This window comes from Balaenoptera acutorostrata, chromosome 15, assembly GCF_949987535.1.
Source record: "Balaenoptera acutorostrata chromosome 15, mBalAcu1.1, whole genome shotgun sequence".
Classification (NCBI taxonomy): Eukaryota; Metazoa; Chordata; class Mammalia; order Artiodactyla; family Balaenopteridae; genus Balaenoptera; species Balaenoptera acutorostrata.
In genome coordinates, this window is record NC_080078.1 from 44,383,854 (window position 1) to 44,407,376 (window position 23,523).

Consider the following 23,523-nt stretch of genomic DNA (forward strand, 5'->3'; position numbering starts at 1 on the left):
GGCTGACTGCCGTGCTTAACACCTTGAAATGTTCCTAGCCTAGGAAGGATCCAGAAAGCCACTGTCCATATTTTTCAGTCTCAGGGACCAAAGGTCTTGGAATTACACCACTAGCCATCTATTTTTGGAAAGCAAAAATAATGATAATTCATTGTTTTTAGGATTTTACACATAGGAGCTCATTTAATCTTCAGAACAACCTTGCGAATTAGGTTCTATTATCCCCATTTACAGATGAGAAAAATGAAGCACAAAAAAAAAAAATCACAGGATGGGGCTGAGCATCTTGTCACTAGTGAGTGGTAAGCGGATCCCGACCCTCTGTGTGACCGCACACCTCCATCTCAACCACTACACTGTGTAACCTTTTAAGAGTAGGGGTGTGTGTGTGGTCTCTGGTCACTCAGTTAATAAGGAGAAACCAGAAACCAGGCTCCAGAAAGACTCTAGAGATTTGAGGCAGGGAGAATGGAGGGGCGGGCGGAGGGCACCAGACAGATTTACTCCTGTGGCACTTTGCCAAGGTCCCTGCCCCCCATTCTGCCTATCTGTGGATGCCCGTTGACCAAGACTATCTGGGTTCCTGCTGAAAGTTGTAAGGCATCAGGGTCCTAGTTACCCCCTGGGAACTCAGATGAATTTCTTCCCCTTTCTGAACCCCGAGGTAAAAATAATATACTTACACTAAAAAAAGAGAAGTCTAAAAATTGCCTTTCCTATGATCAAGAGCCCACAAACAAGCGGGCCTGGATGACCTTCAGAGGTAGATTTGGGCCCCAGTCTGTAGAGACCACAATGGCCCTCTTCACAGATGGATGGTCTGTGTAAGTGCAGCACAAAGCTTGGAAACCTGACAACACGAGTGCATGTTCTGAGCTTGGGCAAGCCAGGGCCGCAGCATGCCAGCTTTGGGGGCCATTCTGGGAGAATGTTACCTCGGGGCATCTGATATACTCGAGTGGTCCCCTTGCTTTTTCCTCCCTTACAGAGCAAAGCAGTAGTTTACCTCCCAAGAGAAAAGAAAAAACTCCAGCTTTCTCACAATTGGGTCCCGGTGGTGACAGGGCCAACCGTGGATATTGTAAGGCTGTCATAGTGCTGGCAGGTGAGTTTAAAAAGAGACAGAACTCAGCATCTCACGTGACCAAGGAAAGAGCTTGGAAGGGGGGCTAAGAAGTCAGGATCCCCTGTCCCCCTTCCCCACCTCATAAAAAAACTGAGACACCAGCTGAGGAAAAGTCCAGGACTTCTGCCATTGTTCTCCTCACCTTTGGGGCTAATTAGCCACCACTGGGCCAAATTAGCTCTACCAGGAACAAAGACGGTGGGGCAGGGAGTGAAGAACAAAGCCCTTCCCAGGGACTGGAGGTCACACTCCAGGCCTGATGCTGGGAAAGCGAACCAGAGGGGCGTGCAGCCTGCAGAACTGGGGTCCAGCTCCCAGGTGCCTGCTGTACCCTCACATGATGGGTTCCCCGCAGCATTCTCTAAGAAGAACACGACAAGTGCATGCCCATGTGCACCGCTCGCATCCTGTCCTCACACCGTGCTGCATTCAAGCCTGTTCCCCTCAAGGTCTCCACGCGCCCAGGGGCACGGCGGGGTGAGCCCTGCATCCGGAATCAAGGAACACGATCCAACAGACAAAATCTTTCTTCCCTTCCAAGTGAGTTCCCCAGCTCTAAAAAGCCTGCCTTGATTCTAAATCAATGTCTTTTCTCTGGTCTTGGTATCTTCAAGAAGAAAAGAATGACGGAGAAGTTTTTGGACCTGAGAAGCTCGCTCCTCTTTTCCTAACCCTGGAAGTCTGGGCTTTCCTCCAAGTTCCCTGTTTCCTAGCTGTGTGGCCTAGACTAGGTGCTTGCCCTCTCTGGGCTTCAGTATCACAAACGCGGCTGCTTTGCTTTGAGCGCTGAGTCCTGTAAAGTATATGAAGTGCCTTGTGGTTGGCCCTTCATTACTGAAGCATCTCTGCAAGGATTATGAAAGGCACTCCTGTCTTACCTCGCCCAGTCAGAGAAGGAAGGGCTCAGAACTACCAAGGCTGCCCTTTTCACTTCCTTCCCAGCATCCCCAGGAGACCAACTTTCTGGCTCACTCAGGATTCGTGGGGGAACTGCCCACATGGCCCAGCCTCCTGGAGCGCAAGCTCCTGGCCAGCTCGCCCCACAAAGCAGGGCCTGAGGACTTGACTGGCTCGTGTCCACCACCCCGTGTCCTGGACCTCAGTTCTCTCTTGGCACCTGCTGTTAGAGGTTAATGTTTCTAGAAGCCCTTTGTGTGCCGGATCTCTGTTTCTTGGGTCCAGGCCTGGTTCTGGTCCCTGATGAACTGACTCCTGGCCTGGGTCCCCACCCTGCTCCTTCTTGGCGTGCTGGTATCTGCCTGGCTTGTTTTCAGCCCCTGATGCTCAGAGCTCACTCCCATTGGAGATTTCCGAGCTGTGGCTCAGAGATTTCAGACTCAGACCAGGGAAGGGCCTTAGAGCACAGATAACGTGTCTAATTCCTTAGTACAAAGATCCCCTCGAAGGCCAGCCAGCCAGCCAGCACACCTTCTTAAATTCCCACGGTATCACAGGCACTGTAGTAAATCAGGAGATTCAAAAATAAATAAAACTTCAAGAAACTCACTACCCACTATGTAAACTTGTGTACAGAAGATGAAAAGATGGTTCCTCCTGGAGGCTGCTTGTCTGGGCTACGAGGGCGCATTCCCAGGACAGGGGTCTCCTTACTTTTGTTTAGTCCGTCATCAGGTGTTCGTGATTGCTAAAACATTCTTTCTAATTTTGAGCCCATGTCTCCTCCTGTCTACCCTCACCTCTTGGCTTTAGAATTGAAGGCCAAGTCCATCTGAAATCAGACTCCATTCTCACCAGCTGTGTGACCTTGAGCAAGTCTTCCAACCTCTCTGAGACTCAGCTTGCTTTGCCCAGCTGTACAATGAGCACACGACTCCCCGGGATGTATCGTATCACATGAGACGAAGGGTTTCTGCCTGTACAACTGCTTTAACTGTTCTCGGGACAGAGAGCTTCTTCTGTTTCTCTTCTAGCTAAGCGTTCATCTCACTCTGTTCCTTCTGCTTTCCTTCCCACTGCAGCCTCCCACCCACCAACGATGCCGACAACCTCCTGTTGTCTCATCTGGGAGACCCTCCTCGGTTCCTCCCCGGATCTCGTGAAATGGTCCAGGGCCCTCCTTCGGAGGCCCCTCACTTGGGTCCTCCGACCCTGTGTTCTGAAGACTCCCTCCCTTCTGAAGACCCTTCCTCAGTTCTTCTTTCCTCACCTGGGGCTGCTCCCAGCCCCTCCCCTCAGCCCTCTGCCCTTCTTGGCAGCAAGGAAGGTTCTGGAGCGCTTGCTCTGCCTGATCTGAGCCCTCGGCATGTCTGTACCCATTTCATTCCTGAATAAGGCCACAAGGACTCTGACTCTCCCTCTACGGATGACGAAACTGGGTGGTGCTCAGAGTGGTTGAGTAACCTGCCCAAGGTCAACCAGCAGAATAGGCCTGGACACGCAGGTTATCTGGCGTCTCCTAACCAGTCCGTCTCTGAGCAATTTTCTCCCCACTGAAGTTTCGTCGAGCTATTTGTTGACGTCTGCCTGATGGGCGTCTCCAGGGAGGACCCTTCCTTGCAGCTCTAGGTCTAAATGTGAACTGCGTGCAGGACATCTGCCCTCCATGGTCCGCGGCCACATCAGGATGAATGTGAACTCATTTTCTCTCCCTCCAAACCCGTCCACCCCGTCTTCTCCCACGTCGCCCGAGTGCGACAGCCCCCGATGCCCGCATCTCCACATCCCGCTCCCATCTAACCCCAGCCCAGCCTCTGTGCTGCCTCCTGAGTGCTCCCCATGTCTGCCCCTCCTCTCCATCCCCTACGCCATCGCCTAGGTTCTGCAGCCTTTGTTTCTTGCCTGGATTTCTCCATGTCTCCTAACTACTCTCCCTGCCCCTGTCGGACCTCCTGCGATTTGTCGTCCTGCCAGGTGTCCAGGTGCTTTTTCTAAAATTCTGCACTCTTTGCTTAAGCCCCTTCCCTGGTTAACCATTACCTTCAAGATAACATCCACATTCCTCCTCACGCGATCCCAGCCCCCTTCTCACCCCTCCCCCTGCCTCTCAAGCCTCCTCCTCCACCCTCTGTCCCAGACAAACAGGATTGCTTGAGTTATCAGGATAATTACAAAAACAGCATAAACCGCTGGGTGCTCAGCAGGGGCTGCACAAGTGTCTCTCTTCCTCCTTACATCCACCTGAGATGGAGAAATTATTCATGCCTCCCAAGCTAGGCAACCGGGGTTCAAAGAGTTTAAGTCACTTGCCCAGAAACTGATTTGTCCAAAACCAGGTGTCAGTAGCTCCAAGACCCATGCTCTTTGCCACCAGGCTCTAGGAAACTGGCTAACTGCCCGGTGTGGACCACCTTGTGTGTCCTCCCCCAGCCCTCCCCAGGGCTGATTCCTTCCCATCTGAGTGCAAGGCTCGACCCTCTGGAAAGCCAAGGTGGATCTCTGGCCCCCAGGCTGGCTTGAGTGGCTCAGAAGACTTTTATTTATCATACTGCTTTAAAGTGAGTATCCCATCATTCGTATGATGCATCCTGGGCTTAATATTATCTCTTCAGGAAGACAAAACTCGAACCATGGGAAATGTACACATCCTCAAGCCTATCTCACACTGTACACACACACACACATACACACCAAAAACTCCCATGCAAACTAAGTCAACCTCTGGGAGCCTGTCTGCCTTGGTCCAATTCCCAGTGTTACTAGGCCAAGCCTCTGGAGGAATTTTATCCCATTTGGATACCCCCGATGCCTGATACATGAATGAAACTTGAGGGGGTAAATAATGAATAGCCAGAAAAACAGCTAACCTTTTTTTGAGAACCTACAAGACACCAGCCATCGAGCTAGGTATTTGGCACGGATTATCTTATTTTAATTGCTCACGATAGAAACTATGAGATAGGTAGTTTTCTTATCTACAGTTTATTGATGTGGAAACAAAAAATCAGAGAGGTTACGTAAGTCACTTAAAGACCCACAGCTACAGCGATAAAGGACTGAGATTTTAAACTAGTTTGGCTGATGTCAGAGTTTGAGGTCTTAACCTTGGGCTGCATTTCCAGAGAATGAAGACTCTTTTCTGCTCCTCAGAAATGCTGTTCAGTCCCCCACCTCCCTCCTTCCTACCCCCACCCCGGGCCAAACCCACCAAGATCATTTTCATACTGCTTTCTTTTGTCAGTATCTCTCTTTAAAAAAAATCACATAAAAATTTAACAGCAATTCAAGCATCACTTGTCTATTATGGAAAACAGTAAGATTAGTACCTCCTTTGATATGGATGCCACGATTTCAACCTATTCAACAGCTGAGGCACACTGTCGATATTCAGTGAACATGTCACCCACCTTAGCTTCTAGATCTTTCTCACAAAAACTAAGCCAGGCTGCACAAGTCTGGCATCTCTTCTACTTCTCTCAGCTGAAGACTTTATCATTTGTGAGATATAGCCTTGACTTAGTATCATCTTTGCAGGAAGACAAATAAAAACTCACATTGTATATGTACACAGTGTTAATCCCTACTTCATGCCATATAGAAAAACAAACTCAAAGTGGGTGATAGACCTAACTGTAAGATTATAATGCTTCCAGAAGAAAACAAGTCAGAAAATTTTGGGGATCTTGAATTAGACAAATATTTCTTAAATACGACATCAAAAACACAACACATGAAAGAAAAAATGATAAATTGGACTTCACCAAAATGAAAAACTATTCTTAAAAAGACACTGTTAAGAAAACAGAAAGACAAGCCCCAGACTAGGGGACAATGTTTGCAAAACACATATCAGATAAAGGACTTGCCCAGAATATGTAAAAAAAAAAAACCTTCAAATTCAAGAAAAAGAAAATAGTGCAATTTTAAAAATTTGACCAAATTCTTTGCCAAAGAAGTTATATGGTCAAATCATCATATCGAAAGATATTCATCATCGTTTGTCATTAGAGAAATGCACATTTAAACCACCATAAGATACCAATAAGCCTATATTAGAATTTCTACAAAATGCTGACAATACCAGGATATGCGACACACATGCATTGCTGTGCAAACTGATAAAACAACTTTGGAAAACAGTTGGGCAGCTTCCTAAAATGTTAAACATACACTTACCATATGACCCAGAAATCTTACTCCTAACTATTTACCCACGAGAAATGAACACTTATGTCCACACAAAAACCTGGACATGAATGTTTATAATGGCTTTATTCATAATAGCCCCAACTGAAAACAACACAAATGTCCTTTAAATGATGACTAGGTAAACATGCTCTGGGGCATCCCTGCCATGGGTACCACTCAGCTGGAGAAAGGAACTGACGACTAACACTTATGACAAAGAGGATTCATTTCAAAGGCATTCAAGGAGCAGAAGAAGCCAGACATAGAAAGGCTACACAGATCTAATTACACCTCTATGATATTCTGGGAAAGGCAAAACTCTAAGGATAGAGAACAGATCAGTGATGCCAGGGACCAGGAGGGAAGGGTTTGACTACAAAGAGGCACAAGGGGACTTTTTTTGTGGAACTGCCCTGTATCTTGATTTTGGTGTTGGTTACATGACAGTATGCATTTGTCAAAACTCCGGGAACTGTACAATAAGAAGGATGCACTTGGGCTTCCCTGGTGGCGCAGTGGTTGAGAATCTGCCTGCCAATGCAGGGGACACGGGTTCGAGCCCTGGTCTGGGAAGATCCCACATGCCGCGGAGCAACTGGGCCCGTGAGCCACAATTACTGAGCCTGCACGTCTGGAGCCTGTGCTCCCCAACGAGAGAGGCCGCGATAGTGAGAGGCCCGTGCATCGCGATGAAGAGTGGCCCCCACTTGCCGCAACTGGAGAAAGCCCTCGCACAGAAACGAAGACCCAACATAGCCATAAATTAATTAATTAATTAATTAATAAAAAAAAAAAAAGGATGCACTTTAGTGTATGTAAATGGTAACTCGATTAAAAAAAAATGCATTCCTGTTCAGTGTAACCAGTGGTGGAGGAGAAGCCGGGTGACAATGAGTTGAACCTTTATCTGCACCCAGGTAAATCTTCTATCGGCAACTACTTTACCTGTTAAATAATTTGTTGCCCTTGTCACAGATTTTAGGAGGCATCTAAAGTTCACAAACAATAGAAGGTAGAGGCCAGCCTCTTAGAACCAAGGAAATACAGTAGGTCATTTTGTGATTATATAATGTACACTTTATATTTAACTTCGTGAAGGCCAGTTTATCCAGACCTTTTCTGACTTGAGACTATGTTAGTCACCCCTCTCCAATCAGTGGCTCTGGAAGTGGGGTGAGCATCCCTCCTATTTCTCTCCCGAGCAGAATGTGGAAATATCAGAAGGACAGTGCGCCTGGTGAGAGAGCAGGGACGTCCATCTACGTGGATGGCTAGCGGCCAGCATCCTCCTTCAGGAATTTCCCAATTGATGGAGAATGAGCACAGGGTCTGGGCTTCCATTTCCCAAAGCTTAGTGCCAGATGGAAGGCCTCCCTCGACATCTGAGACCCCAGCTTCAGTGGACATTGCCTGTGCACATGTCCTGGCCCCGTCTTCTCTCCCTGCGGGCACAGAGACCCAGCCTCACCCCCTAATCCAGCTGCACAAAAGTACAGCTGCTGCGCTAGGATGTATCTGCCTGGCTTCCTTCCACCAAGAAAACATTCACACCCCGTGTTTCATTCTTAGAAAGTCCACAGACTTATACTTAGAAAATAGATTCCAGGAAATTATACCTTCAGAGGCCTCTTCCTTTTGAAGAGTTTCACGGAAGTCATTACCCTTTGTGATTAAAATCAATACCAACAAGGGGAGATAGACCACTGTGTGCCTGAAGGGATGCCCTGGGCAGAATATGGCATCACCTGTGGGTACCTGGCAGCTGAGCACAACCTGAATCTAATTATGAGGAAACAAGGGAAAATGAAAATAAGGAACTGTATTATTCAAAGCTGTCAATATCATAAAGTATAAAAAAAGGTTGAAGAAATATTTCAGAAAAAGGACATCGCAGACACATGACATCATGTGCTAAGGGGAAAAAAAGCCAAACCCTACAATCTTGAGTCGAATTATTGATAAAATCAGAACACTATTGGTAGATTAGAAAAAAAATATTGTCAATGTTAAATTTACTGAGGTCGACAACTGTGCTATGGTTATGCAAAAAAATTCCCATTTCATAGAAAATACACACTGAAATATTTAGGAGTGAAGAGTCATGGTGTGTGCAACTTAAATGGTTTAGGAAAGAAACAATTATTGAAATTATTTGCATTATTATTATTATTACAATTGGAATGATTATTACTGTCAAAATTATTAATAAAAAGCTTTTAGGGGCAGGGTGAGCCAGGCCAAAAAAAAAGCTTTTAAAAATGTAGGCCCGGGACTTCCCTGGTGGTGCAGGGGTTAAGAATCCGCCTGCCAATGCAGGGGACATGAGTTTGAGCCCTGGTCCGGGAAGATCCCACATGCCGTGGAGCCATCAAGCCCGTGCGCCACAATTACTGAGCCTGCACTCTGGAGCCTGTGAGCCACAACTACTGAGCCCGTGTGCCACAACTACTGAAGCCCGCGTGCCTAGAGCCTGTGCTCCGTAACAAGAGAAGCCACTGCAATGAGAAGCCCGCGCACCACAACGAAGAGTAGCCCCCGCTCGCCGCAACTAGAGAAAGCCCGCACACAGCAACGAGGACCCAATGCAGCCAAAATAAAATTAATTAATTAATTTATAAATAAATAAATAAATAAAAATGTAGCCCCTAACGCAAGTTGTTTTGAATGTACGTTTAACACTGCAAGCTTGGTTAATTGCAGAAGGTGGGGGGAGGAAGGATGAGAAATGTGATTTTCCGAGCCCTGAGAAAACCCTCCGTAGACCGAATCCTTATGAAAATGTCAGTTCTAAATATCACTTGACAGATGCTTTTCCCAGGCTTTTTATTGGGACAGACATCAGGCATGCTGTCTCCTTCAGACAGTGTCTTGGGTGGTGTGGGGAGGCCTCTGCAGATACCCGCCTGCCAATCATTTCCAACACAACAATCTCCATTTTCCCCTAAATCCTTCAAAGAAGGACTGAATATTTACAGCCTTCATGTTAACATTTTCCCTTTTCCACTGTTTGGCTTGGCCGAGACATTTTTGGCTGCATCAGTGGTCCTGCTGGTCAGTGACCCAGGCAGTCCCATGAGGTCCTCCGTCTCCTTCTCTCAGTCATTGTATTGCTGCTCCTTGGGGCGGGGAGGCACATAGGTTATAAGGAGGAAAAAGAAATGAACCCCAGTCCTTTGCTTTCATCATGCATTTGTGGTCCTGATACATGTACTGTTAATAGGAGAAGAGGGGGACATTGGCTCCAAGTTTGGGGATATGGATAAAACCCTTACAGCAACTGCCAACTCTGAGAGGATTAACACACTAAAAGTGTAATTCTCATGCTTACAAAGTCATTATGGATTGGATGGTTCTCCTCCAGGTGGTGACTCAGGGATCCAGGCTCCCTGACGTTTTTGTCATTGTCATCTCCACCATGTATCACACACAGGTGCCCTGCTGGGGAAGGAGGAGGGAGGGAGGGGTGCGGGGAGATTTATGAGTGAGTCCAGTAACTTACATCACTTTAGTCCACTTCACACAATCGACAAGCAATCATAGATGTCCACACTCCTCCACTGAGAGGTGGGGTCTCTTTCCCTCCTCTAGAACCTGGGTGGACCTTTATAACTAACATGGTGGGCATGCTAGTGACAAGTGACCGTGAGTGATTTCCAAGACCAGGTGATAAAGGCAACACAGCTTTGGCTTGGTTCACTCTCTGTGTCTCTGGGACTCACCTTAGACTCTAGTCGCCATGTTGGGAGGAAGCCCAGGTGACATGGAGAGGCCCCATGTGTACGTGCCAGCTGAACAGTTCCCCAGCCACCAGCTGGGATCAACTGCTAGACCTGTCAGTGAACGAGCCATCCACTCTCCCTTGCTGAATTACTGACCTGCAAAAACAATAAGAAATAGTACCTTTTCATTATTGTTTAAAGCTACTAAGTTTGGGGGTGACTTGTCACACAGCTGTAGGTAACTAACACAGTGAGCATCTCGCTAGCCTCTACCATGATTCTCTGGCTTCTCTGCATGGTTACACATATGGATCCCCTGACTACCAGCTGAGAGAAAAATCACCACAACCACTGTCACCACAACCACCATCGCTATTGTGTCCGTCAGGGTCTTGGTAAGAAATGCAGATGTCGCACTGAAAAAAGGAAACTGTGGAGAGTTTTGAAAAGGCGGTTAGGGCAAGGATGAGGGAACTTATTAGTGACACACCCTAGGACTGACAACCACGTGGTGGGGGTAGTATTACCCTCCTAGTCCTGAAGGGACAACATGGGGACAAGTTACTGGAATCTGGTAGGACATCTAACTATAGAGGACAGATCAGCTGGGAGGGATTGAGACTTTCAGAATGCAGCCACTGTCAATGGAGGCCCAGCAAAGAGAGAGAGCTGGGGGAACAAACACCCAAGCTCTCTCTCCTCTCACTTTGATTTTTCATTGATATTTCTACTGGGTGAAACCAACAGAAAACCAAAGGACAAGGAGGCTGGCTGAACAGTCTATAGGGTCGGCCTCCCATGGGACAGAAGAGGATGATAAAGTTAGAGAGTAGATCTGGAGGGGGAAATGCAAATGTCCGGTGCATACACCATCATCACCACCATCATCACCCCCATCATCACCCCCATCACCACCATCTTCATCTTCATCTTCATCTTCATCATCACCACCATCACCACCCCCATCATCACCCCCATCAGCACCACCATCACCACCATCCTCACCACCACCATCATCATCATCACCACCATCTTCATCTTCATCATCATCTCTATAGTACCTCAAATGTGCATACTACTTCTGGATTTACAAAATAAGTCCTCATACTTTCTCTTGTATCATCCTCAGAAGGTCACCCTTGCATTATCCCCTGCATCTAGCAGAGGGCATTGTACATAACTGGTGCTTAGTTCAATCCCACAAATACCTAGCATGTCCACTCTACTGAAGGATCTCAGCTAGAATCACAGGTACAGAGAGTAATGTTCCAAGATGAATATGCTAAGTATCACGAGAGAGACACAAAGTGTTAGGAAGGATTGATCAGAGAAGACTCATGAGGGTGGTGGTGCCCAAGGTTGGGCCTCAGTAGGGGGTAGATTTCCTCAGGTGTATTTGGAATGGAGAGTGCTTCCATGTCCTGGGAACCACATGAAGGAAAGATTTAAAGGTGAGGAAATAACGTGTTCTGGGAACAGGAAATACTTCCGTTTTGCTGGAGCATGGAACTTAGATAAGATGTAAGTTATAAAATTGAAAAAGTGAAGTGGTCCTATTGGGATAAGTCTTAAAAGCCAAGAAGCACTTGTACTGAGCACATCAGGTACTGGGGAGTCAGTGATGGTTTTTGAACAGAGGAAGAAACATTCTAACCACCTTTCCGGAGAACCTGGTTTACAGCAGTGGGGAGATATATGGAGTGAGTACATACACGAAGTGGGGAGATTACCTACAGGGCTGCCCTTGTTTCAGAAATGAGACTCTTGCTGTGGGAACGGGAGCAGAAATGGAAGAAAAGGGTGTGGCAGCACACTGACAGGGTGAGAACTGAGCGGGTAAACAGTGGTTCTTCCACGGCTGGCACGGGGATCGCCACTGGTTCAACATCACACGTTTTTATTGAGTGACTGCTCTGTGCTAGGCACTGCTCCTGACTGTGGACACAGCAGGAAACCAGATGGGTAATGCATCTCACTTCTCATCTGGATTCAGTAAGAGAAGGTGGTGCCATCGGCACAAGCAGGAAATTCAGGACTAAGGATGGTGTACGGATTCTCCTCTGCCTAGAGTAGCCCTCCTCTCCTCTCCTTTGCCTAGAAAACTCCTATACATCCTTCAAAACCACCTCGAACTCCCCAACAATTTAAACACCTGTCTCTGATTCTTTCACAGTACTTTTCTCAGTCCTTTGAAATCTCCCTTCACAGACAACTAGGATTTCAAGGGTTTAAGAAAAGCATTTATAATTACAACAGATTGTGAAAGGTCTCTTGGAAGTTGTGTTAAAACTATTTGGTCAAACCATTAGCAATGCTGCATCGGTAAGTCAAAATCAGTAAAATAGCAGCAAGTTATTATTGGTCCTGACAGTTTGGAAACAAAGAGGACTCTGCACACGTGCCCTGCCCACCCCCTGCATCCTTACCCCACCCCACCCCATGCATCCAGGGGGTGTGTGACGCTGCTAAATGACCCGCATGCAGTCCCTGGGCTGCCAGGGCCAGGCTTGGCCTCCAGTCCTCCTAAGGCAGCAGGTGGGTCCAGGTGGGTCCAGGGCCCGGCCTTTGAAGTCAAGCTGACTCAAGCTGGAATTGAGGCTTTTCCACTTAAAGGACAAGAGATACATAGATATATAGATAAGTAAAATATATAGATACATGATATACAGATAAATAAAATGTACACATTTAATTTGTTTCAAATAAATCATACTGCCACCTTAGCTATGAATTTGAATAAAGATAAATTAAGACAGATAACTGAACTGACATAATGTGTGAATATGTATATATATTATGTAGCTTTTATAGCAAGAGTATTAATTTTTACTGAACCTCAACCGTGTGCCAGACAAGATGCTAAGGGCACCATCTTTTTAGCTAAGTGAGACTAAGTGAGTCATCCCAGCACCCTTACAAGGGATATGTTGATATCCTGATTGTATACTATATGAAATCGATTCAGAGATGTTAAGGAAATGCTCAAGGTCACACAGCATGGTACAGAACTTGAAATTAGTTGGTTTTTTTGTTTTCTTTCCTCCATGTTATGGGTTGAACTGTGTTCCCCGGAAAAAGATATGTTGAAATCCTAAGCACCAGAACCACAGAATGTGACTTTACTTGGAAATTGGGTCTTTACAAAGATAAGTTAAAATGAGGTCATTAGGGTGAGCCCTGATGCATAAGATTGGTGTCCTTCTGGAAAGGGGGAATTAGGACACAGAGACAGACATGCACAGAGGGGGCACAGTGGAAAGGGATGGAGACACAAGGAGAGAACCCCACGAAGACTGGAGTGATGGGTCTACAAGCCAGAGACTGCGGGCAAACCATGGGAAGCCAGGAGGGAGGCACGGAGCAGATTCTCACCCACAGCCTCGGAAGGAGCCTTGATCTCAGACTTCCAGCCTCCAGACTGTGACACGATAAACAGATGCTCCTTTAAGCCATCTGGTACATAGTACATTGTCTCAGCAGCCCTAGGAAATTAGTCCACTCTGCTTCCAAAGACGTTGTTCTTACCCATCTATTACACCTGGCCCAACACAATGTGGTGACACGTGGGGCTGAATTCACATCCCATGGGCATGTCTGTCTCTTGACCGAGTTATTCCTAGGGAATAACATCACGTTTACCAGGAGGAGGGATACATTAGGAGTTTGGGATTAACAGATACACATTACTAAATATAACTTAGATAACCAACAAGGACCTACTGTACAGCACAGGGGACTATATGCAATATCTTGTAATAACCTATATGGGAAAAGAATCTGAAAAAGAGTATATACACACATGTATATATCTAACTGAACCACTTTGCTGTACACCTGAAACTAACACAACATTGTAAATCAACTATACTTTAGTAAAATTTAAAAAATTTTTAATTTAAATTTTAAAAAAATTTAAAATGTATATATCACGTTTACCCTTGTGCTCCCTGCTCATAGAACAGTGGGTGACACAAGGCAAGTGTACAAATATGTTTTATAAGTGAAAAAAATCTTTTGAGTAGTGAAATTTTGCTTTGAATTTTAATGTGTAAAACACATACCAAGCAAGTTTAGCAATTACCTTTCAGAGCATATCTGCAAAGGGAAAAGGCAGCTTAAGTGAGCTGTGTTGGGGAAATGGGGGGTGATTGTGTGTGATGACCCACACATCTTCCTGCACCACCCACCCAGCCCTCCCTGTGACCCCCCATACCCAGCCCAAGTTACTTAGGCCAGCGAGGGACACCATCTAGAAAGTTCCAGTCTATGTAAACCAAAGGCATGCCGCAGTCAGCAGTATTTTTAAAACCAAGAAATACAAGTACACTTACTGGGGGAAAATGGGAGAGCATATGAAAGTGGGCAATTCTCAGAAATCTGCCGATGGGCACACAGCCCATGACTGACAGGATTGGGTTGGGTTTAAGGCTGCGGGCGGGGCGGGGTGGGGGAGGAGGTCACAGGCGATTACTTTACTCAACAATCCTTAGTGGACACTTTCTGTTCACAACTATATGTTGAGGACTGCGAGCCGTGTGGAAGGAAGACAGCCTCAACCTTAAGATGCTCATATTCTCATGCAAGAGAGAAAAAACCTACACATGCAGTTAACACAGTAGTTGTTACGAGCTCCAACCACCCAGCACCGTGCCCCCAGGTTTACCCAGCCAGGGTGGGCACCTGAGTTGGGTTTATCTCCATTCTACAATGGGCAGGATAAACAACAAGTTCCTACTGTATAGCACAGAGGACTATATACAATGTCCTGTGATAAACCATAATGGAAAAGAATAGTTTAAAAAGAATGTGTATATGTATGTATAACTGCATCACTTTGCTGTATAGCAGAAATTAACACAATATTGTAGATCAACTATACTTCAATAAATAAATAAATAATTTAAAAATGGGCAGGAGAGGTGAACCCTCACACCTGGAGGAATGGCCAGCCCAGAGGCAGGTTCCCACCACGTGCCCTTCACTGGGGCACACTGACGATGCCAGACAACTCAGTCCCCATCTGTGGCTTCCAGCAGCTGGATCCTGGCTTCTATGAGGAAGGACCCGCCTTACCCCCTGGAGGAAGGACCGGGAAGATTCAGAACTCAAGGGGAAGAATGCTGTCAGTAAGCAGGTTAGCGTGGAGTTTGCATGGGGGGAAATGAGGCTGAAAGAGTCATCTGAGACCAGATGGAGCTGGTGGACAAGTAGTGTAGAATTTCATCTTGTAAGAAGCAGGAGGGCTGAGCACAGCCGCGGGAAGGCTCGGTGGTACTTTGCACAAGTCAGAAGATGCTGGGAATGCCAGCCCGAAGGTGAGACAGGAGGCCCTGGGTGCACGTGTTGGAGGTGAGGATGGAAAAGCGTTATCAATGAGAGATGAGGTTTCATGAAAGGAGAGCAGGCAGGAAACACGGTGCCTCAGGAAATATGGGAACCGTGGGTGTGAGGTGATGACGGAACCTCTGCTTAGGGCTGTCCGGCTGGCAGCTGAAAAGCTGAGACTACAGAGCTCAGGAGGGAGGCCAGCTGGATGCTGAGAGGAGGGTCCTTGAACGGGAGGTAATGCTCGGATGAAGAGGAGGAGGATGACCCATTAGTTAAGGACGTGGTTACAAAACCAGAAGAAATTCAGTATCTGCATCATCATGGAAGCCGGGGAAAGACAGTCTTAGGAAGGGAGAGCTGGTGAATGGTGTCCGCCTCTGTCACAGTCACAGGGGGCGGTCATTGGGCTTGTGTTCAGGGGTCATCCCTTGAGGCTGCTCTGTTAGCAAACAGAACAGCGGGGAGATGGGAGAAGCATGAGAAGCAAGGCGGTCACTGCATCGCCTACCAAGGACCTCAGCTAGGTCAGCAGTCACCACAAGGAGGGAGGTGGATGAAAATCCAGGAGAGCATGGGGCCACAGTGGATGAGAATATAGCCCCCCAGGCCCAGTCCTCCTCTGACATTAAACTGCTGAGAGATTTGGGGTGAATAGCTTAATGAAAGTGAGCCCCAATCTTTTCACTTTTTATTTTGGAAATTTTCAAACACATTAGAAAGAATAGTATATCCCATCACTCTGCTCCTACAATCACTGACCCATGACCAATCCTGATCTACCCTTACTCCACCCACTTTCTTGACCAGCTGGTTCATTCGGAAGTTAAGTCTGGATATTAAATCACTCCTTCCTTCATTAACTCCTTGAATGCCACTCTAAAAGATAAAGACTTTAAAAAGTATAGCCATGTACCATTGCTACATCTAAACAGTTAACAGTATTTCCTGAATAGCCCAGAAGTGTTTAAATTTCCCCAGTTATCTCATAGGATTTGGTGGGGGAGGAGTTGCTTTACTGAAATCAAGATCTAAACAAGATCCACATTTGGCATTTCACTAACCTATGTTTTCCGTCTCTTTTAAATGGCAAGTTCTCCCTCTTTTTTTCTTCTTGATGATTAGTTTTTGAAGAAATGAGGTAATGTGTCCTGTTTTCCACCATCTGGATGTCACTGACAGCACCCACTTGGTGCTATGTAAGAGGTTCTCTGTCCCCTGTTTCCCGTCGCCTAGAAGTTAGACCCAGAGGCTCCATGTGGCTCACGTTAGATTTGGTTCCTCTTGCGTGACATCAGTGTCCAATGTCTTGTGGCCTCTTTGTGATGCTCCGATTGCTGTGTGGGCTCAAAGGCAGTCCACCTCCTCCATCCATTATAAATCCTTGGTACTTTTCACCACATTAGCAGGAAAATACAAGTTCTTACTTTCCTAGAGAAAATCTCATCTATTTTGATCAGCAGAAAAATTAAAGACTCTGGATACAGCAGATCAATACATATAAAACATCAATATCTCTTAAATATAAAAATTGTGTTCATGTCCATGACAAATTACAGATTTTTCTAAAATAAGAGCAATGTTCGGAATGTGGTCTGTCACTGACATTGAAATGATACGTATGAAATGCCTCATAAAAAGTACAATGATGGGACTTCCTTGGTGGTCCAGTGGTTAAGACTCTGCGCTTCCACTGCAGGGGGCACGGGTTTGATCCCTGGTCGGGGAACTGGGATCCCACATGCCGTATGACATGGCCAAAAAATATATACAGTGACAACCAGGGAGGGAGGCATCTTGTGCAAAATGCCCCCCTCTGTGGACAGTGACACAAATTCTAGAAACCAACCAGCTGGTACTGGAAGCTGGTTTTCCTCTTCATCAGGATTTTCCTTGTCTGGTGCAGATGAACCAGTTTGCAAGGCAGAAATAGAGACGCAGATGTAGAGAACAAATGTATGGACACCAAGGGGGGAAAGTGGGGAGGGGGGGGTGGGATGAATTGGGAGATTGGGATTGACATATATACACTAATATGTATAAAATAGATAACTAATAAGAACCTGCTGTATAGCACAGGGAACTCTACTTCACTTCTCTGTACAGTAGAAACTAACACAACATCGTAAAACAACTCTACCCCAATTAAAAAAAAAAAAAGATTTTCCTCGTCATACAGGACCTAGACAAGGGTGCTGGCAGAGAGAATGGAAAAGTTGTGATAAATGCGACCTTAAGAAAGAAGAACTAACAGGATTTGGTAAATAATTGAAGAAAGAGAGAGTTGAGGTATTGCTAATACCTTGACCAATGGAATCTTAAGTAACAAAAGAATGTGAATTGGAAATTTCACAAGAACAGGAAAACTGTCCTCTGGTTTAAGCCAACAGATGTCTCAGCTGGTATGGCTCTGACTTTGCGGATAACAGGTGCTCAGATAACCCCAGAAATGTCCCCAGGCCATCAGAATCCACCCTTTCATCTCTAGATACTTCTTAGAAAACTGATCATGCATAACAAGGAGATCCATCAGCTAGGGGATATTCTAAAATGCTGAGCCATGTGCCAGACAGCATTTTAAGGGAATAAAGTATTAACTTTTTTTAAAAAAACATCTTTATTGAAGTATGTATTAACATTTTTATCTGAAAAATACCCAAATGCTTCAGATCCTGAGTAATGAGTGGTTAAGGAAATATACAGGGGGTGGAGGAGCTGCTGACACGCCTGCACATATAAAGAGTTCTGTAGAATAAGTAAAAACTGTGGGCTCTTCTATGTAATCAATGCTATTAATGATTTAGCAATGGCAGAGCCTGCAGGGCTGAGGCATGAGGACTGACAAAAGGTTGTGGGGGGGGGGGGGACACCCAGGAATCCACATCTGTGCCCCAGAGGTGAGGAAGAAGGGAGGGAGAGGAGATGGTGAAACGTAGAAAATGAAGGTCCGAGAGAAACCACTCAGTCCTGGAACTGGCCCCCAAAATGCTTATTAGAAGCAGCACATCAGAAGAAAACAGGCAGATGTCAGCAGATTCGTTTAGGATTTCAAAGAAGAATCCCCCCAGCCTGTCACTAAAACTATTTATCAGTGGACATTCCCAGACCACAGAAAAAAAAAACCTATTGGCCAACCGTTTCTACCCATCAAGATGCAAAATTGCCCTTGATGCAGGTCAAGGGTCTCACCCCTCCCAGACACCTCCCTAAGATAAGACCCAACCACAGACACCGGCACTGACAAAGGACAGCCCTCGCGGGCAGGCAGAAGCAGGCGTCCACTGGGACAGCTGCGAGGGAGAGCTGACCCCTGGGAAGAGCCTGCCCCAGACGACCTGGCCCTCTCAGTGGCCAGTCTGCTGTTGAGGGGCCCAGGCTCGGTCCAGGGGATGCTGCAAAGGTGATGAGAAAAACACAGACATTCTTCTCTGTTTGGGAGGAAGCGGTGGAGGCCTCTGGGCCCAGAGCGGGTGGCAGAAGGTCCTTGTGGGAAAGCAGCTGTGCAGGGCAGACTACGGTGCCGGCGATGCCGGGTGACCGGCTGGTCGACAGGGATCCCAGCACCTGTCCCTGCTGGTCCTGGAGCCTCATTCGAGACAAATTCTTAAGATAATCGTAAAAACCATAGCAACCTTGTTGATGTTGGGATTTGTGCTGAGGTCCCAAACTGAGAGGTGGGGCAGAGAAACAGCTTCTGATCTCTTTCACAGAGGAGGCGAAAGGACGTGAGGGCTGCCCAGTGGATCTCAAGAGCTAACTGCGCCCACCCTATTCTGCCCCTGTTTCTAGAACAAGAAATGGATCCAAAACACATCACCGGCCTCACTCATTTCCAGGAAACTTGTCTTTTGAACAATTGTCTGTAAAATCATTTTTGTTTTATCCTCTGACAGAGAGAGAGAGACTGATGCCAAAAGACAGGAGTTGGCATTTCCAGGCTGACATTGGGGCAGCGAGGGTGGAAATGGGAGCTGCTGGGGTCAGTCCTGCTGTTTAGAGAGCACATGACAGGCCACCTCCGAGGGATGAGGACTCTGGGATTATGATTAAAGGGTGAAATGAAGGCAGTGGCGAATGGTCTGTGTTATCCCTTGAACCCGGACCAACTGGAGGGTGCAGATGAGTCCAGGGAGGGGCGTGAGGACCACTCTCTCCACTGGGAGTGGGAGGCGTGTGTGTGTAGATCCCGGGAAGGGGGCAGAGTGAGGGCGGGGAAAATGAGGCAGGAGGAGGAATGGCCCTGGGCTGGTCATGGCCATGGGCAGCAGGGGCTCCGGCCCACCAGGATGCCGCACAGAGCTGGGTGGGGGCCTGGGGGGCTGTGCTGGAGCAGCACCATGATCACCCGACCCCTGGGACTGGGGAACAACCATGAGCAGAGACGTGGTCACCCTCCAACCTGTGCTCGCTGGCCGGGCTGGGTGGGCGGCCCTCCCAAGGGCAGAAATCCTGTGTCAATGGCAGGTGCAGTGCGGCCCTTGGGGACTGCCCTCCACGGCCACAGCAGGGGTCAGAGGGAAGGTGAAGAGGCTAGCCCCAGAGAAGCCCCAGGCCTCCGAAACCTGACAAAATGCTCTCCTTTCTTACCTGATTCTGGAAGCCACTGATGGTCCACAGTGGCCCGTGCCCTGTCTCCTACCCCAGCCCTCTGTGTCCTGCCGGCCACTGTGCCGTATGCTGGACCTCATCCAGCAGGAAGGAGAGCCTGGGAGCCGGTGTCCAGGTTGGGAGCCTCTGCCCGAGGGGCCTGTGGCACCTTCCCAGCCGCCAGGCCCGACGTGAGGGGCCCTGACGTGAGGGGCCCCGACGTGAGGACGCCGAGAGTCTGTCCTTCTTGGACACAGAGAGCAGTGCGGACTCAGTGTTTTCAGAGTTGATTCACACAGATGCAGTTTCAGGTCGTTTTCTCTGACTCCGGGGGGGGGGGGGTCATCACCTCTCCCCTCCCCTCTCAGACAGGTTCCTTGGAAGGGAGTCTGAGCTGTCAGTTTCCCTCGGGAAACACCCCCCAAAGGGGAATCTCCCCAGATCAGCGCCGAGAGCCCCTGAGCACCACACAGGAAGGGTGTGGAGCGAGGAGCAGGGCTTTCCTCTGGGCAGAGGGAGGAGGATACGGGTCCTGCCCTTGCTGCCCACGAGGCCTTGGGAACGTGATGGAGCCGAGTGGGTTCAGTTTCTTCGTTTATGAGCCTGTGACTGTGAAGGTGGGGCCGGGATCGAGGTAAACTGTCGCTCGTCCGTCCCCCAGAGGTGACAGTCTCCAGTTTTCCCCTCAGCTCCCCGGGGGGGTGAGCGTGAATGTCATCGCCGGGAGCATCTCCACAGCCCTTTACGTTTAAAGAATTTTTTTTTTCAAATAGTGTTTGGCCCTTTCTTCAGGATAGGTATTAAAACACACCTCTTTTTGCACAAAGTTCTTTCCCCAGAAGATGCGTCATTAACGTGACTTGGAGCAGTCAGATCACAATTCAGAGGATTTAGGGCTCCCTCACCTTCTGACTCCTTTGCTAAGAGTCATGTCAGGACACCCTAGGAGATGTGGACAGACCTTCCCCCATGTTTCCTTCCAAGAGCAGTAACAGGATAAGTTGCTGTTTTATTTTGTTTTGTGTTATTTCCCATATACAGGCTATCCAAGCCTTGGAACTTGGGCTGCCGGCATTTTAACTAACCTGAAAGCCTGGGTGACCCCCACCCCTTCCCCAGTGATTTTCAGGAAGGGAAATAAACCAGCAAACCCCGGCAAGGCTATGGTCAGTGTGTTACCTCTTGGAAAGGGAAACGCCAGCCCTCAGGACGGTGCCCCGAGCTCTCTAACCGGCCTGCCCCCCTCCCAGCACCCCCAGTCAATTTGGAAGTTTTCACTTCAAGTAGAAATCAGTTGTGGGGGGGGGGCAATATTTCTCCTTTTAATAAATAAAGTAAATAATTCCTCTGAATCAGCTTAGAGTCTCCATTTTCTCATACCAGGATCACCTTTATTCTGAGATCGGTACTACCCCTAAACCATCACTTCCCAACACAAAAGATACAAGGCAAATGCCTACAAATTCCCAGAATCTGGCCTTGAAAGCAACCTGATATTTAAATCGGCATGGCTATCCCTCTTTTGTGTCAAAGTATAATCACAGTTTCCCCAGAGATACTGTATGTCTTGTTTCTTTTCTAGTAAATTTTTATTTTTCCCCCCAACATTCACGGCTTAAGCATTTATCCAGTTTAAACGACGGGGATTTAAATTGCTATTTTAGTGGAAGAGGCTTGATTAAAACCTGTGTCCTCATCAAATTATTGGACAGTGGTTCTTGGGCTCTGTTTACATTAGTGTCAACCTTAATTTAAATTCTGCATAACTATATTTGCTTCACTAAATGCATTCACCAGGAACACACCACAAATTACTTTGCATTATGAGCAGACTCTCTTTGTCTATTGCAAAGTGTTTTGAAATTAGCACCGTAAGTAACTAGCTGTAAGTGTCACTCGATCTCCTTAATGCCTCATTAATCAAACCCCGTGGCAGTTGGTGTGATGTCCAAGCCCATCTCATACAAGATTGGTATCACTTGCTCCTTGCTTCTGACCACAGTCTTTTAAACCTGATTCTAATGATTTGTGCGTCCACCCTCCCTGTGTTATCCTCTGCCCTCAGAGGCCTCCCAACACGTGTAGCTTTGCACCATAGACCAGTTCCCGAGCATTCTTTGCAAAAATCGGCAATTAAAAAACCATTTCCCCTCTCGTGGAAACCCATGATCTCAAAAGGAGAAAAGTCGTTTCCCTGAGTTATCTACCAAGATTCAACATGATTTTCAGATCACTCTTAAAATGCCACGCTGGAAAATTTTTCCCTGGACTAGTTTTTCTTTATGGCAAGAGTTAGAGAAAAGAAACACATTCTCCCAGGGAGACTGCAGTTTCCACCCTGGCCTCAGTTTTCAGAAGGATAGTATACATTTAGCCTGAGCACCTAACCAGGAGAGGACAATATGTTTGTTCCTTTATTATGGGATATGATTTCTGTCCTAAATACAAAATATTAAAATTTTGTACTTGCGCAGAACAACCCAAACTTGATATTTTTATTATAGTCCCTACAGAAAAAAAAAAAAAAAAAGGTTATCATTCTTACATACGTGTTTATACAAAATCGTAACAAAAATGACACAACGAAAATGTTACAAGATCCTTTTTCCGGTCTTTTACGGGGCCATCAAACATGTGCAAATGTCTAAAAGAAACCTTCCCTATGTTCCATCCCCTTTCCCTGCATCGCACACAGGCCAGAACACACACACTCACACACACACAAACCCTTTTCACCAAATTTGATCTCCCTGACGTTAAAACTACTTAGCAGCTCTCCTGGACAGGGGCATCCCACGGGACGTCCTGAGTGGGCTGGGCAGTCAGTAGGCATGTGGGCAGGCAGGGCTGCCCTGTGCCGCATGGCCGTGGCCGTGGGCAGGCACGAGGCCACCCAGAGCAGACACAGGTGCTCTGTCTCCCGCGGTGCCGCCCCGTGAGGTCAGCTCTTCAGGAGCCGCGTCTCAATGGGAGGCCTTTGGCTTCATGGCCTTCCCTTCTGACCACCCAGCAGGAAAAATCTACGGAAGGGTTTTTTTCGGTGAGTTTTGTCAGTGTGAAAAAAACACACAAACAGCATTGAAACTTCAAATTTCCTGCAGGTGGACTTCTGGCCTGCGAACGTTTCGTGCAATCTTAGTAAACCATTAATTTTCTTTGGTGGTAAACTTTTTGCCTTTTCACCTTAGAAAACCATTCAGGCTAAATAAACCTCATTAGAATAGAATGCAGCCTTGTTGCCTGGCTCTCAATCCAACATCCATGGTAAAACCCACTGAGTCCGAACACACAGACGGTACAAATCTGTGTAAGATTTTGACTTTAAAATCGACCTAATGTAAACCATACTTTGTGCTTATTTTTATATTATTATCACGTCTACTTTCTCTTATGGCATTTAAAATAGGCTTTGACTTTAAAAGAGCAAATGTGAAAGAACATTTTGATTATATTTTCGGTGACATTTACTCTGATTAAAGGTGTAATTTACAGCAATTACAAAAGTACCTTTTATGTCCCATCGCCAGATCATCCTGTTTTTACTCTGATTCTGGCAACCTCTATTCATTTAGACTCTGAACGACATCAGTGTGGGAAGGAGGAGTCCACGATGATTTTCAGAAGTGACAAAATCATCACTGAACAGTTTCAAAATGGCCAATTCGAAACTTCTTCTTTTTA

At 46.9% G+C, this 23,523-nt stretch overlaps 1 long non-coding RNA gene across 4 annotated transcripts in view; it reads right to left on the bottom strand.

The window, feature by feature from the left end:
- Positions 1–23,523, bottom strand: part of LOC102999870 (uncharacterized) — a 55,695-nt gene that overhangs the window by 15,262 nt on the left and 16,910 nt on the right. For 2 of the 4 annotated variants that reach the window (XR_009005458.1, XR_009005455.1), the window contains exons 2-3: positions 9,931–10,086; positions 9,540–9,649 (exon numbers count right to left, since the gene is read on the bottom strand). This is a non-coding gene — a long non-coding RNA (uncharacterized LOC102999870). The remainder of the gene's footprint in view (positions 1–9,539; positions 9,650–9,930; positions 10,087–23,523) is intronic. The other 2 variants (XR_009005457.1, XR_009005456.1) reach the window with 2 other exon arrangements.